Below are 6,674 nucleotides of genomic sequence, written 5' to 3'. Positions count from 1 at the left end.
CCTCTCTGAACGATGAACTAAAAGGAATGTTCCGAGCTTGTGAGTGATGGGACGTTCTTTCCCAGGAATTATTGCTTTGAGTCATTCCATCCTCAAACACACGCACACATACATCTGGATTCCTGCTTGGATTGCCATGACCCGGCATCCTGAATCTAGGTGGATCTGTTACTTCCAAGTGATGGAATTGGCCTGGGGTCCTAACATTAAAATGGAAAACTTTCACTTTCATGCAAAAGTTATGGGTCAGAGGCTCATTTGATGTCATTAATGATGTCTGGATTGGCTCAGAACTGACAAAAAGACAAACAAATCAAAAGAAGTTCAATTTTCAGCGTGAAAGACTTTTAAGACTTGTCGAGGGTCACATGATGCTGATCTGTAAGACTATGGAGGAACAAAATTTCCAAACGATAGTCAGACAGACAGACAGAACAACGGATAAATAGATGGATAGTCAGAAAGAAAGAAATACCAGTACAATAAAAATAGATCCAAAAAAAAAGAAAAGAAAAGAAAATTATAAATTGAAATTAAAAAGTTAAAAATAAATACATATACGTAAAGGAAAAAAATAAAAATTATTAAAAAAAAAAAAATGCAAAATAGATACAAAAGGAAGATACAATTTGAAATAAAATTGGAATCCATAAATAATAAAGCTCTGCATTCATATTCATTTATTTGAAGCCGCAAACGTTGTCAGAATAAAATCTTATCAAATGACTGTTTAGAAATTTCCAACCAATTACATATTTAGGACCGCCCCTCATTTGAATAAGAGTTCAGGCTATGTTGTTAATTGTATTAATAAAGAAAATTTCTGTAAGTGAGACTGATTTTGTGGGCTAAAATAACTTTTAGCCATGGTTAGCCTTAAAATGACTGCTTCAAGAGAAAAACGGCGGACGTGCTCTTTAATTCTTGGCTAGAGCTTCAGATGTTAATATTCACGCTAAAAAAATATGATAAAAAAGGGTTGTTTTTTTTCTAACTACTGAGTAATTAGCTTTTATATGGATGTTTTAAAGCAAAATAACTATCTCCTTGTTGAACTTGATGTACATATTCAACAAAACAGGATAAATATAGTAAGTCTTTTCTTTTTTGTATATGCACTTTTAATACTTTATTTCTACTGTAGTTTTAAACTTCCTTTGGGTTGCAAAGAACGTTTAATTGGTATTTTCATGTTCATAACAATAAAGACAATTGTAAATCTTGAATGTCAAGCATTAATCCTTGAGTTTCTGAGAGGCGTCGTTACTGAAATAGCTTCCCCCCAAATCTTTCTACGTAGCGCCACATTGTAATTTTACATAATAAGCCTCATTAAAGGTCAGCGGCCACAACTAGGGGAAAATACAAGTGGCACTTTGCTCTCATTTTCATGGAAATTCCACAACTTCCTGCCTGGAGCTTCCATGGAATGTCGACCCCCGCCCCAGCAACCCACCTCATCAACTTTTCCACGAAGCTTTCGATTTTTTAGGGAATTGTTTCTCCCATGAATGAATGGATCCTCAAAGACATTTTTGCAAATGCTTGTAATTTTGTGAGACTTGTCTCTGGTTTACATAAGAAAAAGCTCGACTCAATGCCTGGAATTAAATAGGGAGTCTTCCATTTTTCCACTCTTGTCGGAAAATGGTTTGTACACACCCTGCATGAGAGAATGCACTAGACATTTACAGCGTAGGCTGAACGTTTTTCAGCAAGTCAGCTGGGTGCATTTTAACAATCACCTTGTGTACATACTTTATTTATGGTACAATTACACAAGGTATCTCATCAATTTTTATGTCTCTGTGGGAAGACTCAGGAAGCGCTTACATTTTAGTGATCCACTGCGATTAAAAAAAATGGGACTGAGTAATAGCTGACATTATAAAATGTAATGTTAGCGACGACTATGTTACATATTCAGGGTTGGGTAGGGTTACTTTAACTGGATTACTTTCAATTACTTTTGGATTACTCTAACACCAAATATGCTAATAAAAGACAAAAGAAACTAAATATGAATAAAATTATGACTCACAACACGTGGTAACCTTTCTCTCCTGGCTTTGATCTCTTTGATCTCCGGCAAAACCAACATAAAATGCGACAGAAACAAAATGAAAAATAATCCAAACAGCTTGCCAACATCATTTTTGCCGTTCCATGTATTCCATTACTCCCCAAGCCTGCACAAAATTTAGTGATTTTAGACAGAAAATGGGTGAGAAAGAGAGAGAGAGATACAAGTGTCTTTGTGAGAGACACCTGGCTTTGGCAACATCAAGTTGACATATTTCAACCTGCAGCTTGTTTTTCTCTTGCGCTTCTCTCTGTTGTCTCGCGGGCCGGATTCAACCACTTAGCTGGCCTGATCTGGCCCGCGGGTCGCCTGTTTGACACCTGTGATCTAATTAGTGAGTTTTTGGTTCAATTACTATTTGAATGTGTTTTTCAGTGATTAGGAAGATGTGTGCTATTAAGGGCTAACCTGGATTAACAAAAGTAACGGATTTATTGGTTTTCTGTTATTTCTTTTGGGGTAATTGTGTGCAAGATACAAGTAATCCTAGATAAGAGGTCGATCTGGGAATGAATTAATCTTGTATATACTGGACTGTCTCAGAAAATTAGAATATTGTGATAAAGTTCTTTATTTTCTGTAATGCAATTAAAAAAACAAAAATGTCATACATTCTGGATTCATTACACATCAACTGAACTATTTCAAGCCTTTTATTATTTGAATATTGCTGATTTTGGCTTACAGCTGAAAAAAACTCAAAAATCCTATCTCAAAATATTAGAATACTTCCTCAGACCAAGTAAAAAAAATAATTTTATAACAGCAAAACTAAATCAAACAATTGAAAATGTCCATTGATGCACTCAGTACTTGGTTGGGAATCCTTTTGCACGGATTACTGCATCAATCCGGCGTGGCATGGAGGCAATCAGCCTGTGGCATTGCTGAGGTGTTATTGATGCCCAGGATGCTTCGATAGCGGCCTTCAGCTCATTTTCATTTGTAGGTCTGGTGTCTTTCATCTTCTTCTTAACTATACCCCACAAATTCTCGATGGGGTTCAGGTCAGGGGAATTAGCAGGCCAATCAAGGACAGTGATGCCATGGTCAGTGCACCAGTTACTGGTGGTTTTGGCACTGTGGGCAGGTGCCAGATCATGCTGGAAAATGAAATACTCATCTCCATAGAGCTTTTCAGCAGATGGAAGCATGTAGTGCTCTAAAATCTCTTGGTACACAGTTGCATTTACTCTGGACTTGATGAAACACAGTGGACAAACACCAGCAGCTGACATGGCTCCCCAAACCATTGCTGACTGTGGGAACTTCACACTGGATTTCAAGCAACTTGGATTTTGCTCTTCTCCAGCCTTTCTCCAGACTCTGGCGCCTTGACTTCCAAATGAAATGCAAAACTTGCTTTCGTCTGAAAAGAGGACTTTGGACCACTCTGCAACTGTCCAGTGCTTCTTCTCCATAGCCCAAGTCAGACGCTTCTTCCGTTGTCTTGAGTTCAGAAGTGGCTTGACCATGGGAATACGGCTATTGTAGCCCATTTCCCGGACACGTCTGTGAACTGTGGCTTTTGATACCTGGACTCCAGCTTCAGCCCACTGTCTTTGAAGCTCCCTCAAATTCTGGAAGCGGCTCTTCTTCACAATTTTGTTAAGGTTGCGGTCATCTCTCTTGGTTGTGCAGCGTTTCCGGCCACATTTTTCCCTTCCAACAGACTTTTTGTGGATATGCTTTGAAACTGCACTCTGTGAACAGCCTGCTCTTTGAGAAATTTCTTTTTGTGTCTTACCCTCCTGATGGAGGGTATCAATGATGGTCCTCTGGACAGCAGTCAGATCAGCAGTGATTTAGTTTACTGAACCAAGCTGAGTGTTTTTAAGGCTCAGGAAACCCTCGCAAGGTGTTTCGAGTTAATTAGATGATTCAGGTGATTAGTTGAATAGCCTACTTGTATACTTTTTCATGATATTCTAATATTTTGAGATAGGATTTTTGAGTTTTCTTAAGCTGTAAGCCAAATTCAGCAATATTAAAATAATAAAAGTCTTGAAATAGTTCAGTTGATGTGTAATGAATCCAGAATGTATGACATTTTTGTTTTTTTAATTGCATTACAGAAAATAAAGAACTTTATCACAATATTCTAATTTTCTGAGACAGTCCAGTAGAAGAGCCACTAAATATGCTAAGGGCTGATTTGTCGCATTTTGAACAGCGCTAGGGAGAAATGTAAAGAACTTTGCTTCGTAGGCCGTGCAGCAGCTAGGCCACCTTTAATAGCAGAAAGTACAAATTTTGCCAATAACTGGTGTATGCCATACACAGCATCAGAAAGTCTTTATTCCCTGATAGATTGTACCATGTTCCTCACTTGTGGGTTAGAGCAGAACATATGCCTGTTGGTTTTGAGATTTTTTAATTAGCTCATTCATTCATTTTTCAGCTGCTTATCCTCACTCGGTATGCTGGAGCCCATTCCAGCTGACTTTTCAGGCAGTGGGCAGGGGACACCCTGGAGCAGTTGCCAGCCAACTACAAGAGACACAGAGACAGACAACCATTCATTCATTAAATAATAATAAATACTTTCTCGGGAGGGCAGCACGGCGGCGCAGTGGTTAGCGCATGTGCGGCACAGTTCATGTCTTGGGAAGCTTCTGCGTCCAGCTCCAGACTTCCTGTGCGGAGTTTGTATGTTCTCCCCGTGCTTGCATGGGTTTCCTCCGGGCACTCCGGTTTCCTCCCACATTCCAAAAACATGCATTTCAGGTGAATTGGCCGGTCCAAATTGTCCCTAGGTGTGAATGAGCGAGTGAGTTGTCTGTCCCCGTGTGCCCTGCGATTGGCTGGCAACCAGTTCAGGGTGTCCCCTGCCCACTGCCCGATGATTGCTGGGATGGGCTCCAGCACCCCCGCGACCATACTGAGGATAAGCGGTTTAGCTAATGAGATGAGATGAGACTTTCTCGGGATGATTTCACCTTGTCAATGGACCTCTCATGCATGTTTTTGAAAGGAAACTGGAGTGCCCAAAGAAAACCCACTTAAGCACAAGGAGATGTGCAAACTCCACACAGAGGTTGATAGATGGAATTGAACCCAGGACCTCTGAACTGTGAGGCAGATGATCGATGTACCCCCTAAGAGTTTTAATCAAGGTAATTTTTTTTTTAGATTTTGGCCTATTGCAGGAACCTGAAAAAGAATTGCATTCAGCCCAACCTTACATTTTGATATGGCAACCACATAGAACAAAATATTTTTCAATATATCCTAATCTTTATGTCCACAGCTGCAAGTTTTAATCCAGAGGTAGAATTTATTTTGCAAAAATATTTTTGTATTGCACGATTTGTGGATTTCTTTACTTTATCCCCGTTGACCTCTCAGTTTATCCCCGTAACAATTTTCTTAACGAGCAGGCAGCAGTATGTCGAGAATGCACCGCTTCTTGCTCAAATCAGCATGCTGACAGGCGTGCGTGTGTTTAAGTATGTTTGCATGTGTTCAAGTATGTGCGAGTGTCTTAGTGTGTGTAGGAGTGCATCTGTTCACAATTGGCAAGGCATTCCTTGATATGAAGGCCTTTGATTCATGCAAATGACAATGACTATCATGATTCATAGGAAAAACCCTATCGTCGGGCTACACAATTTAACTGAAATCTAATCGATATTGCAATGTGACGTAGTGTGTTAGTGTAACCAAAAAAACAGCATTTTTTTTTCTTCAAGGATATTTTGTTCCAATTTGTTGATTGAGTGATGGAGTGTTAGGCCAAAAAGCATTGTCACATTTTGGGTCCGAGCGCCAGCCATTCAGAAGCAGGTTTTAATGGCACTAGCCAATAAAGGCGAGGATAAGTTTGCAAGAGTGTGTGCACGATTTTTGATGGGCTGGTGTAAGCGCTCAGTCAAACAGCCCTTGCACAAATACCCACTAAAACAAATGTAACAGCTCGTAGCATTAGCGGCTCATTACATTGAAAAGGGGCATCACAGTAGCGCAGTGGTTAGCGCGTGTGTGGCACAGTTCTGAGGTCATGCAATCCAACCTTCCTGTGTGGAGTTTGCATGTTCTCCCCGTGCTTGCGTAGGCTTCCTACGGGTACTCTGGTTTTCTCCCACGTTCCAAAAACTTGCATGTCAGGTTAATTGGCCAGTCCAAATTGTCCCTAGGTGTGAATGAGCAAGAGTGTGCCCTGATACTGGCTGGCAACCAGTTCAGGGTGTATACAAAAGTATATAATCAGAGTGGTATGATCGATACTATCCCAGTGTTCTCGTTTGCCCGCGTCCCTGCGTCCTAGACGCATCATTTTTGCTGGGGATGCATTGTGTCAAATCAACGTGCGTCCCTGGGACGCAACTTTTTTGACACCAAATTGTCATTATTACCCGAGTAGTTTTTTTTTTTAACAAAGATTTACCGCACTCCAAACTTTTCGTCAGGCAGATCCGCCATTGTTGTTTTGGTCTCGCGCCGATCTCGGCAAACGAGATCTCGTTGCTTCGAGATGACGTCATTGTTTTGGTGGTTGTCGAGTGAAAGAGAAGTATGCCTCCGTAAAAAACAGTTGGTATTAGTTGCAAATCAACAAAAAATTGGTAATTTCTTCAGTAAAAATACTCCT

Source organism: Urocampus carinirostris, chromosome 12 (genome assembly GCF_059441175.1).
Source record: "Urocampus carinirostris isolate Australia breed hairy pipefish chromosome 12, RoL_Ucar_1.0, whole genome shotgun sequence".
Classification (NCBI taxonomy): Eukaryota; Metazoa; Chordata; class Actinopteri; order Syngnathiformes; family Syngnathidae; genus Urocampus; species Urocampus carinirostris.
This window is presented reverse-complemented; position numbering follows the sequence as displayed.